This window comes from Lipotes vexillifer, unplaced genomic scaffold (assembly GCF_000442215.2).
Source record: "Lipotes vexillifer unplaced genomic scaffold, Lipotes_vexillifer_v1.1 scaffold76, whole genome shotgun sequence".
Lineage (NCBI taxonomy): Eukaryota > Metazoa > Chordata > Mammalia > Artiodactyla > Lipotidae > Lipotes > Lipotes vexillifer.
The window spans coordinates 389,869-402,301 of record NW_006773751.1 but is presented as its reverse complement, the minus strand read 5'-3'; positions in this window follow the sequence as shown (position 1 = coordinate 402,301).

Here is a 12,433-nt window from a genome sequence, read left to right as displayed (position 1 = left end):
TCATAGGGAAAGACATTGAATCGCTTCTGAAGGACAAAGAAATTAACCAGGCAAAGGGAGGGAAAGTGCTTTCCAAACAGAGTTCTGAGCTACTACATCTCAGAATGTATTTTGAGCCTGGATCTGTCTGATTGGGAAGTCTTTTTTGTTTTTCTGCTCCATCAGCTGCTAGGGTGCCAGCCTTGGAGATTCCTAAATTCCTAAATTCCCAGGACCCGTCTATCTCTGAGGGAGTGGGAATGGCTCCAGTCTGGATGGAAAACCAGACTTCCAGGAGGCAGGTTAAGCTCTGATGATTCTGTTTTAATTATGCTCCTAAGCTGGCAGATGATTATTTACTCCTTAGCTTCTGAGCTTCTGAGACTTTTGGGGCAGACCCTAAGCATCCCTGAAACTAAGATAAAGAACGCTGATTCCTTCCACCTTTCATGTGAGAGTCAAGAATAATTTACTCCTCACAAAAATCAAATGAGTTACTTCTTAGCACCTGGTGGTTTTCTTAGTGGTTAATGAGAGCTAATATTTATTGAGTGCTTACTAAGTACTATTATTCTTAATTTTTACATACATAAACTCATTCTATACGTTTAGGTAGTTAAATATATTCCCCATTTGATACATGAGGAAATTGAGGCACAGAGAAGTCAAACTGATCTTGTACGGACTCAGGTACTTACTGAGACTATGGTGGCCTACCTTTTGAGACCCAGAACCAGATTTGTTAAGTTACGAGAAGCTCTAGAAATCGAGATGAGAAACCTCGCAGCACATCATTTGAATCAGAGCTATGCACCAAATTTGGGCAAAGACTCTCATTTTTTCAAATCTTGTGTGTGTGAAACCACCACAATTGCAGGTACCAAGTAGCTAGAGGTAACAACCCAGAGAAACAGTAAGCAAAGGGCAGGGTAGCATTTCCATATGACTCAGATGCCAAGGTATTATATCTGATCAGCACTTAAGCCACACTTAGCTAACCTTGACCCTCAAGAGAATCTGAGAAGACTTCTGGTAGTGTAACCCCACTCTCCTATACATCCTGCCAGGTGGATGGTCCTTTGGGACAGTTTCCTCTTTTTTCACACCTTCAGGGTTTCCCTTAATAGCCACTGAAATCAGCAAAGAGCAATCTGCTCCAGGTGCCACGAATTCCCCTGAGGAGGGCTTTGTTATGACTGGTGTTTTGTACTCATTGGACATCCTGTCCTGGGCATACTACTTTTTCTATAAGCAAAGGCTTCTTGACTCATTGACTTACTGACTTCCATCTAGAGGGAGCAACAAAAGCTTCTGCAAGAGAGGGCAGCGTCTGTTAGGTAAACAGTCACGGATCAAATTCTGACTGTTGGAATTCTTCTCAGGGTTTAAAATTCATGTACACGCAAAGGATTTCTCAACGTCCCCCCACCTCCAATAGAGACAAGGATGTTAATTCCTTCCTAGTTGCCCTTAGCTTGACTCCTGCTTTTCTTCTTTCCCCATACCCAGAAAGTTACTGTAAAATGGTAAGTTTTATCATTATTCAGGTGTCAAGGCCAACAGACCAGAAAATGATTTCCACTGAAAGTTTGTCATACTCACAGACCACAAGAGAAGAGTCCCCATGGGGGGGCCACTTGGAGAAGCAACAGGGTCAGTTAGGAGGCAGAGAGAACAGGGAACACATGGGGGTAAACAGGTGAGGCAGGGAGAACAGGCTTAGCACTGGCTAATTTCAATAATTTCAGCAGGTTCTGGGGCATAAACTGTCTCTAGTTGTCTGGTACCTGGCCCTGGGGTGATTAGAGCCCATAGAGGCGGTGGTTGGAGGTGAGGGCTCTGGATTGGTTTATTTGCATATGAAAGCCATGCTTACAGGCCAGTCTTTTACTATCTCTTGGAATTGGTTAACCCTGGGAGGGGCAGTCCCTCCAGGGTCAGCAAGGCCCCAAGATGTCAAAGCATGAAACACAGAAACTAGAGAACATGGTATTTACAGAAGGGAGCTGCTGGATTCTCCTCTGTCGCCTCTCTCCAGGGTCCTGCCTTAGGTGGCTTTTACCAGATTGAGAGGTGTTCTGACTCATCCTGGTAACACTCCATTTTCTTTGGTTTGCATATAAAAATTAAAATATCCAAATTCATCAGTAGATTTGGAATTCACACATCTTTGTATGTGAGGCTGGTTTCTCTGGATCAAAGATAATTTCCTCTTTTGAAGAAAAATGTTTAAGTCTCTAAACTGCTGAAAATGAGGTTGTGGATCCCTAGGTCATCTAAGAATAGCCTTGTTCAACCAGTTGTGGGTCAACTGCTGAGAAATCAATCAAACCCAACAGCAGCCAGTCCACGCCAATTATTTTAATAGTTACAACTATGAGGTTAAGGCCACATATCCTTCACAGTAGTTGTCAGTCCCAGCTGCAAATTAGAATCACCAGGGGAGGTTTGAAAACCTACCAATATTTGGGACCTGCAGCATATTAATTAAATCAGAATCTTTGAAGGTGTGGCCTGGGTAACAATATTTTTCAGAAATTCTCTATGTGATTCTTATGTTCAGCCAGCATTGAAAACCACTGTCCTATATCTAACTGAATTATTTAACAACTTGACAATGCGTCATTAGAATAGCTGGTTAATACTCAATGGATGTTGCAAAATTAAAACTTTGGATTAATTTGGAACCATCTTGATTTTGTGACATGGAGTTCTTGCCAGTCTCAGGCACTCAGTGTCTGCTGCTTCCTGCTTCCAGAAACTCTAAAACGTGTCTACCTTCCCCCTTACGCTGCCTTGACGGACTAACCAGACTGGACTGAAAGAGTGTCCTATTACTCCCTTTACCCTGTGAAAACAAAAGATTATTGGAGGCTCTGGTAGATTCTAAGAGGCACGTTTTCACTTCTTGTGCCATTCTGGTGAGAAACTGAAGACCTACCCTTCAGCCAAGAAGGACCTACCTTCCATTCAAACTGATGGAGTTTGAATTCAAGGCCAAGAAGGGACTGAAGCATCTGACTTTGGGCCAGGATACCTGTTCTTCCAGATCCCTGGCAAGGCTCTTTGTACTCCAATTATTGAGAGAAGCCGTAGAGAACAATTTACCCAAATCAGTTCAGTCCTGCAGTAGTTTGTGCTTCTTTAAGTACCAGGAAGAGAAGGTCCCTCAAGAATCCTCATGTTTATCATAAAATCTTGGGGAGGGGCGGATGGTCCCCAGGGAATTCTATACCTGGATGCTGAGCCGTCTTAGCAAACCTTTCTTCCAGAATCTTCTGTTTCAGGGATCCCATCACTTAAAGAGTGTGAAGCATTATTTTGGCTGGATGTTTAGAGACTGATTATGGCAAACCCCTTCTGAATACTGCAGTTTTCTCTCGCCTTGTTTAAGCATCTGAAATAATCATTTTACTGAGGGAACAGAAGTAACCAGGCACAACTTAAATGGGTTTTCTCAAGGTCACTGAGAGGCCATCTTCAGATTCTCTTACATAAGATGTCATATGTATGAGTAATGATCTCAATGATCATGGAACCAAAAATATATATAGTTGAGAATCTGTAAAATAATAATGGTAGTAGCGATAGTAATTCCTAAACATATCATGATTTATAGAGCATTTTTCACAGCGCTGTTAATGATAGCTAAACTTTAATGAGAGCTTACTATGTGCTAGGTGTTGAGCCATTTACATGCATTTTCACCTTTAATTTTCATAAAAATTTATGGAAGTAGGTGCTATTATCCCTACTTTACAAAAGGGAGGGAGAACAGGAGGGAAGATGAGAGGGAGGACAGAACGAAAGAAAGAGAGAGAGAGGGAGGGAGGAAAGAAGAAAGAAAAGAAAGGGAAGAAAGAAAAGAAAGGGGAGAAAGGGAAGAAAGTAGGAAAGAAAGAAAAGAAAAGAAAGGAAAGAAAAAGAAAGAAAGAAAGAAAAAAAGAGTTAATTGAAGAGAGGTTAATAACTTGGCAAAGTTTTCTCACTGATAAATGGTGGAGCTGGGTCTCTAACTTGAGTGAGTCTGACTCCAGAGCTGGTAATGTTAACCACCTAAATGCCTACAGGGGCCAGGCAGGTGATATAAAAAAGGGGAGGCCATGGCTTCCTTGGTGGCGCAGTGGTTGGGAGTCCGCCTGCCGATGCAGGGGACACGGGTTTGTGCCCCGGTCCGGGGAGATCACACATGCCGCAGAGCGGCTAGGCCCGTGAGCCATGGCCGCTGAGCCTGCGCGTCCAGAGCCTGTGCTCCGCAATGGGAGAGGCCACAACAGTGAGAGGCCCGTGTACCGAAAAAAAAAAAAAAAAAAAGGTGGGGGGGAGGCCAGGTATAATATAAAACTCTCTTTAGCTGGAGCCTCTGTTCTTCCAGATCTCTAAGTCCTATCTGTCTACCAAGGACTCTCCAGTTTTTAGGTCAGTCCCCAGCCTCTCCCACACATAGAGACCCATATATCCAATGCCTTTTGTACTTGGACGTCTAACTTAAATTTAACATGGGCAAAACCAAACTCTTGAGTCCTTTCCCTGGAGGCCTATCTTCTCTACACAAGCATTCCTTGTCTCAATAAACAGGCCAACATTCACACATGGGCTTAAGCCAAAATCCTTGCAGTCAGTCCCACTTACTCTCAGGCCCTATAATCAATCCTCTAGCGAATCTCAACCACCCTACCCTCCAAGAATATCCCAAAAATGACTCTCAGGAAAACAGAGTGTATGACCCTCACAAGTCCTAGAGAGTGGGTTACCACATGCCTTGCAGGGGTACAGGGGAAGAGCCAGGTTTTGGACAGGTGACAGTAGATAGGGTAAGGGGAGAGCTTAGGCCATGGCCTTTATTGGGGTTTCTGTAGGAAAAGGCAAGGGAGGGTAAACAGTTTAGGATTGGTAGTTTGAATAATTTTGCCAGGCTTTAGGCTATTGCGGTGGTCTTTAGTTGTCTGGTGCATGGCCCTGGGATGATTAAGGCAGAGGAATGTTGCCCCCTGGGGTCGACAGACCAGATAAAGGAGGCATGGCTCTGGAGTGGTTAGTGTGCAATCAAAGGCCTGCTCCTGGCTGAGCCCTTTGCTGTCTCTAAGAACTGACGAGCCCTGGGAGGGGCAGTCTCTCCCCAGTCAGAAATGTTTGTGAGATGTCAAAGCATCACAATATACGAAAAATACAAAACAAATATATAGCACAGTGCTTCAGCCCCCAAGCCAGATTTCTGTTTCAGGAAGCTCCCGATGCCCTCAGACCCTCCTAGGAGCAACAGGCCCTGCCTCCCCCATGCAAGCCCCTCTTGGGGAATGAAGACCTGCCCCTGAATCCACAGGGAAGCTCCGGCCTTATTACTGAGAAACAGATGTCCCAGCTGACCTGCTTAGACTTCATCAGACCTCCCCCTACTCATTAGGATACCAGTTCTAGGCTCCTGCCCTGCCCACCACCTGCCCCAATAGCAACAATAATATTTCTAACATTTTGGAGCACTTACTATATGCCAGACACTATACTAAGCGTGTCATATTTATTACATCATTTAATCCTTCAAAACAACTATATAAATTGGGCACTATTATCCTCATGTTAAAATAAGGAAACAGAGGCTTATGGTAATTAAACAACTTGACTAAGCTCTAAGAAATTAGGCGTCTGAGCTGCCATCCAAACCTCAGTCTATATCAGCTGTAGGTCAGGTCTCTAAGCCATGTGCTCTATTGGCAGGGTTTCTTAAGTATAGCCCTGGGAATCTCCTACATCAGAATCACCAGAGGCACTTGTCAAACCTATAGATGCCCCAAAGTCTGGGGATGGGGGCCAAAAATCTGCATACTCAACACAATCCCAAAGGAATTCATATGCACACTAAAGTTTGAGAAACATCGCTCTAAGCTCTACTGTCATGGCCAAGTCTGCTGAGAGTGAACTGATGCCCTCCCCTTAGAGGTAGGACTCAGATCTTTGCAATGGGTATGTCTTCCTTACTCAGCTGAATGTGGATCTGCAGGTTTGTTTCTGATATAGGCCCTTTCTCCGCTTCAGAGGGTGAACGGGCAGGTGGCTCTTCAAGCCCTACTGGGGAAGGGTGGTAGCAATCATCTCGACAAGACTACACTGGAGGTGGTAGCTTTGCAAATGGTTTTCCCTAGTTTGACCTTCAAGGCCAGGCCCAGAAGTGCTGGGGCAGGCTTCAGCACAGTGCTGGGAGGTAACATAATATCCACGCTGATTTATAGAGGGCCTGTCTGCTCCCTGAGCCTGGGATGCTATGTATCACAGTAAATACTCAGCCCCCAGGCGATGGAGGCAGCCAGGTCCCTAACCATCTCAGACCAAAGTGTTCAGATGGGCACAGCTGAGCAGCTCAGAGAATAAAGGATAAATAGTGAATAAATTTAACCTATGTCCAAGGGCCAGAAATTGACTATGTACGAAACACCCTCAGTACAGAAGAATGAAATTTTGCCATTTGCAGCAACATGGATGTACTTGGAGGGTATTAGGCTAAGTGTATTGAGTCAGACAAAGACAAATACTGTATGATATCACTTATATGTGGAATCTAAAAAAATACAACAACCTAGTGAATATAACAAAAAAGAAGCAGAGTATAGAGAACAAAGTAGTGGTTACCAGTGGGGAGAAGGAAGCAGGGAAGGGCAATATAGGGGTAGGGGATTAAGAGGTACCAACGTATGTATAAAATAAGCTGCAAGGATATATTTTACAACATGGAGAATATAGCCAATATTTTACAATAACTATAAATGGAATAGAACCTTTAAAATTTGTGAATCACTATACTGTATACCCATAATTTATATAATATTGTACGTCAACTGCACTTCAATTAAAAAACAAAAACAAAACACCCTCAAGAAGTAAACTGATGGGGCTTCCCTGGTGGCGCAGTGGTTAAGAATCCGCCTGCCAATGCAGGGGACACAGGTCTGAGCCCTGGTCCGGGAAGATCCCACATGCCACGGAGCAACTAAACCCGTGCGCCACAACTACTGAACCTGCGCTCTAGAGCCCGTGAGCCACAACTACTGAAGCCCGCGTGCCTAGAGCCCGTGCCCTGCAACAAGAGAAGCCACCGCAATGAGAAGCCCGTGTACCGCAACGAAGAGTAGACCCCGCTCACCGCAACTAGAGAAAGTCCGTGTGCAGCAACAGACCCAACGCTGCCAAAAATAATATAAATAAAAATTAAAAAAAATAATCCCCTTCTTTAAAAAAAAAAAAAGAAGTAACCTGATGGATTAGAGTCTGTAGGCTTCTGTCTTCATGGTAATTGTGGCCTGGGGCTCTTAAAGCACTTTGAAGAGGGTGAGTTACTTCTCAAGGTAGCATAGTGGAGCCTGCAGTGGAAGGGCCACCTGAAACTGAAGTCAGCCTCCCCTCAGATCAGGGGAATGAACTGCCTGACAGTGCTGGGCTAGGAGCTCCACCCCTCTGTTCCCCAGCTCTGTAGCCTGGTGCTTTTACAGAACATCACAAAGCACCTCCATAGACACTGTCCCATTTGACCGTCTCAAAACCCCAGTGGGCCAGGCCAGGCTGTGTATTAGTTTCCTAGAGCTTGCCATAATGAATGACCACAAACTGGGTGTCTTAAAACAACAGAAATTTAGCCTCTCACAGTTCTGGAGGCCAGCAGTCCAAAATCAAGGTGTTGGCAGGGTTGGTTCCTTCTGGATACTGAGGGAGTATCCACCCCATGCTTTTGTCCTAGCTCCTGGTGGCTGCTGGCACCCCCCTGCCGTTCCTCGGCTGATACACCTATCACTGCAATCTCTACCTCTGCCTTCACGTGGCCTCTCTGGGTTTCTCCTCTGTGTCTGTGTCTCCTTTTCTGTTTCTTATGGGACAACTACCATTGGATTCAGGGCCCACCTAATGATCTTGTGATCTTTACCTTAATTACTAGGCTTGCAAAGACCCTTATCCAAATAAAGTCACATTCTGAGGTTCCAAGTGGACATGTATTTTAGGGGCCATTACTGAACTCATTACAAGGTGATATTATTCTCATTACATAGATAGGGAAATCAAGGCTCCAGGATGTTAAATTACCCAAATCACAAAGTGGTGAAAGTGCCAGAATTGAAGAGAAAGGACATGGCACACCATGTCTCTGGGGATTGTCTGAGGCATTAGGATTCTCAACTACTTGCTTTAGCTAGAATGAGTATCCCAAGTTAGGTGCTGACTGTTAACTGTAAATGAAGGAAACATCTCTGACTAAAATTTAACAGGTAATGTCAACAGCAAATCATCTTTACATACTTTTCTTTGCCTAGTTGCTTTCAACAGAATTTCCTTCTCAGTTTGTAGGTGGTTTCTTTGAAGCTACTGTCTCTGAAAATGCACCTGTTTTCAAGTTATTCACTTATATTCGTGTGTCCAACATTTATCAAGTGCCTATTATGTGTCAGACACTGTTCTGGGCAGCACAGATACGAAGATGTGAAAGACATAGCCCCTGTTTTCTGTCTGGTGATGAACACAGGTAGGTGTTTAACAGACTGTTTCAGTCCTGAACAGAGATGAGGGTAACAGGGGATGTTCCAAATACCAAGAAAAGACCGAGGATGGGATGAATAATTGTGCCCAAGGACGAGAGGGCAGGGCCCAGGAAGTGAGCTTTTATGGAGTCTGGAAAGAAAAGTGGTGTTATTTTGGGAAGACACATGGGGAAAGGATTCTAGATCAAGAGAATAGCATGTGCAAAGGTAATAAGTAGGGCTGTAGGGGGAAGGGGGAGTACCTATTAAAGGGTTGAAAAGTTAAGCAGGGGTCATATGGTTACTAGCCTTGTATGGTAAACCTGGAGTTCAATTTTTATTGTAATCCACAGGAAACCACTGATGAGCTTTAAGTGGGGTGAAGTGTGTATGTAAATAATTTGCATTTTTAAAAGAGCCAGCAGCAGAATGGAAAATATATGGATAGAGGCCTAGATTGGAGACAAGGAGACCATTAAGAGGCTTTGCAATAGTCTGGTTGTTAATGGTTAGAGCCTGACGCAACATATGGCATTGGGGATGGAGAGGAGGCATGAACTAGAAAACTTTGTTGGTGCCCACACTGACGCACCCCCACCCCCGCCCCACCAGGCTGAGTTCCTGTCCTCTTTTTTGCCCCTACAGCACTCCTGGCATAACATATTGTTCACGTATCACATTACACCATATATTTGGTTTACAAGTCTGCTTCCATCATTAATCATGGGTTTCTTGAGACTGTGCCTTATTCATCTTTGTTTCCCAGAACTTAACAGAGATGTCCAATAAATACGTATTGACCAAATTTTTAATGAGGCAGAACCAACAAGAATTGGTGATCAATTCGATACAGGGAGTGAGGAAGAGAGGAGGAATCTATAATGACTCCAATGGGAAAAAGATGGTGCCATTACTATTAAAGGCTGAGGAGTTTTGGCTGGCCTGGGCTTATTGTTACTATTGTTAGCTCTTCGAGGAAAGATCCCTCATCAGACTCAGAGGTACTGCATGTCATAAATACCTCATAAATTTTGTTAGCCTGAATCATCTGATGGAGGGAAACCCACCATCTAATGGCTAAACATCACTGGAGTGGGATTCAGAACTGAGTTCTACCATTGATTCTACTCTGCCACACACTAACTCTCTGAACTCAGAGAAGTGGTCTAGCCTCTCTGCCTGGATAACCATGCTCGCAAGCCCAAATGCTTCAAATACCACCTCCTCCTGGAAGTCTGCCATGACCTCCCATTTGATTAATCTGACTTCTTCAGATTTTCATAGCCTCCCCCGACTCATCACCCTCACATATCTCATGGTACTTTCATCACTCTCCACTTTTTATTATATTTCAGGATGTGCATGTCCCTTCATAGATTAAAAGTACCCAGAGCAGGATTCATGGCAAATTCATTTAACAACAGTATGGAGCATGATACCATTTTAAATAATTTTGCTGAATGAATGAAACTCATTAAGTGATAGAAAATGGAGCTTGAAGACTCCTCCCAGTTTTTACATTTATTTGACAATCATTGCCTGGTCTGGGGGATGAGCCTGGTGGCACGGGAAGGAGAAGAGGGCAGATTTCTGGGAAAAAAGGACTCAGCCAAAGCGTCTTATAAGCCAAAGCATCCCACAAGAAATCGCAACCGTTTCCCTGATGCTCCCCCAGCTTGGAGAATAACAGAGTGAGCATCTGGCCCATTGAGCCTGGAAAAAGATCAAAGAAGACACTCAGCACAGGCAGGTTGCTGGTTCCCTTAAAACCTCTGAGAATTTTCTCTTCCGACGTGCCCCTTCTAGTCAACGAGGATGCTCTCAATTTACAGCCTACGCAAGCCTTTAGTTTGGCTTGGGTTGTCTATTCAGCGTCCAATTATCTGAACAAACTGACAAGGATTCCCTCAAAAGGTTAGGGTCCCATACCCTGCTACCCACACGGACTGTCTTGCAGAGGCCTGGCTGGAGCCTGCCCGGTCAACGAAAGACGCCCCCTAGCGCTGCTCCTAAATCAGCACCGGGCGGGGGGCGGGGGCGGTTGATGGGGCCGCAGGCTCCTCCTTGCTGGGAGGGCTCCGATTTGTAATGGACTGAAATACTCAGGTCTGCTGTGACTCATGCCCCCTTTACACTTGCCTAATTAATTCTGGCTCGTAAATTCCCGCTCTCTCGTCTGTGAAGGCTGAGGAGTGGAAGCCAGGAGCTCCAGACGAAGTTGTGGCAGGGCCAGCAAAAGGCCAGGCAGCCGGGGAGGGGCTCCTCCGGAAGAGGGGTGGGCAGCTGGAGCCCTCTGGGCTCTCCAGGGAACGAATGTGCCGGGGACGGCTGACTTTTCTGCAGGCTTGCTGGGGAGGCCTCGGCAAGGCAGAGGTCCAGAGGGGCCTGCACGGGGACGCCAGAGGCTGGGGCCTGCCTTCTTGCTATTGATCGGCATCAGTACAGATGCGCTCCTGGCAGCTCTGCATTGCTAGGGGAAGTTGAGGATCTGACACGTCTACGCTGGGGGTGGGACACAGAAGAGGAGTCTTCCCTTCTGCAGCATGACCTGTGTCTGACCTCTTGCTCCATTTGGATGTGTTTTGATGGAGCTAGAGATGTAGCAGGATACTGTCGAGGGATTTGGGGCCTCAGAAAGGAGCGATTTTAAAACTTTTGTATACATTAAAATCACGCAGGAAACTTGTGGAAATGCAAATCCATAGACTCCGCCCCTCAGAGCTTCATGGCAGGTGTTATAAGCTCTACAGTGATTCTGATATAAGCAGTCCTCACTCAGACACTCCAAGAGGGAGAGTTGGACCAAATGGCCGTGGCACGCCAAGAGCAGTATTGACAGCCTCCTTTGATAATGCTGCTAATTTTCTCTCCCTTCTCTCTAAACTCATGGGGCAGAACCCCAACCGCAGATCTATTCAGTTCCCTCCACCTTGGACTCCATACTGCTTTTGGATAAACACATTCACACCCGGGCAGGCCAGTGGTCCTCAAAGGAAGGCCCCTAACTTACCTGAGCTATGACCCAACCATCACACCGTGTCACCTCCCTAACCTATTCCCAAGGATAAGTTTTTACATCCCTTTGCCACTTTCCCCAATTCTGCCTAGACCACCTGGCACCCCGCTCTTCACAAACAGCTGTAGCTTCCACGTCACAGCAAAATAAAGGTCCTGAAGTTGGACATCCGTTCTCTCCCAAACCTACCTAGAAACATATCTGCACAAGCATCCACCCTTCCTTCTGGTCTCAGGGGAAGAGATCTCAGTCACTCTCCATCAGTATCATCAGGGCTCCTCTTCTCTCGTCTTTTCTTTATTGGCTCTTTCCCATTAACACATATTCATGTCCAAGGCTCTTCATCTTAAAAAAGTCTCCCTCGGGCTTCCCTGGTGGCGCAGTGGTTGCGAGTCCGCCTGCCGATGCAGGGGACACAGGTTCGTGCCCCGGTCCGGGAAGATCCCACATGCCGCGGAGCGGCTGGGCCCGTGAGCCATGGCCCCTGGGCCTGTGCGTCCGGAGCCTCCGCAACGGGAGAGGCCGCAACAGTTGAGAGGCCCACGTACCGCAAAAAAAAAAAAAGTCTCCCTCAACCCTATGCCCTTCTTTCACCATCTAGAACTTCTCTTCACCAACTTTTTGAATAGGTGGTTTTACCTCACCTATCTCCACTTTCTACCTCCTCTGTTTGTTATACTCCAGCTCCCCCCCACCCCCCACTATCTTTCTGAAATTGCTCTCAACAAGAGAGAAAATTATTTTCCATTGCCCAGTACAATGGACACATTTCTCTCCCTACCTCACCTGGCCTCCAGGCAGCTCTTGAACCTGTTTGGATCACCTTCCTTGAAACTGTCTTCTTCCCCCACACTGCCTACTGGTTTCCTTCCTGTCTCTCTGACTCCTGCCTCTCATTTTCCTTCCCAGAGTCCTTTCTTTACCTCCCTCAAAAGAACAC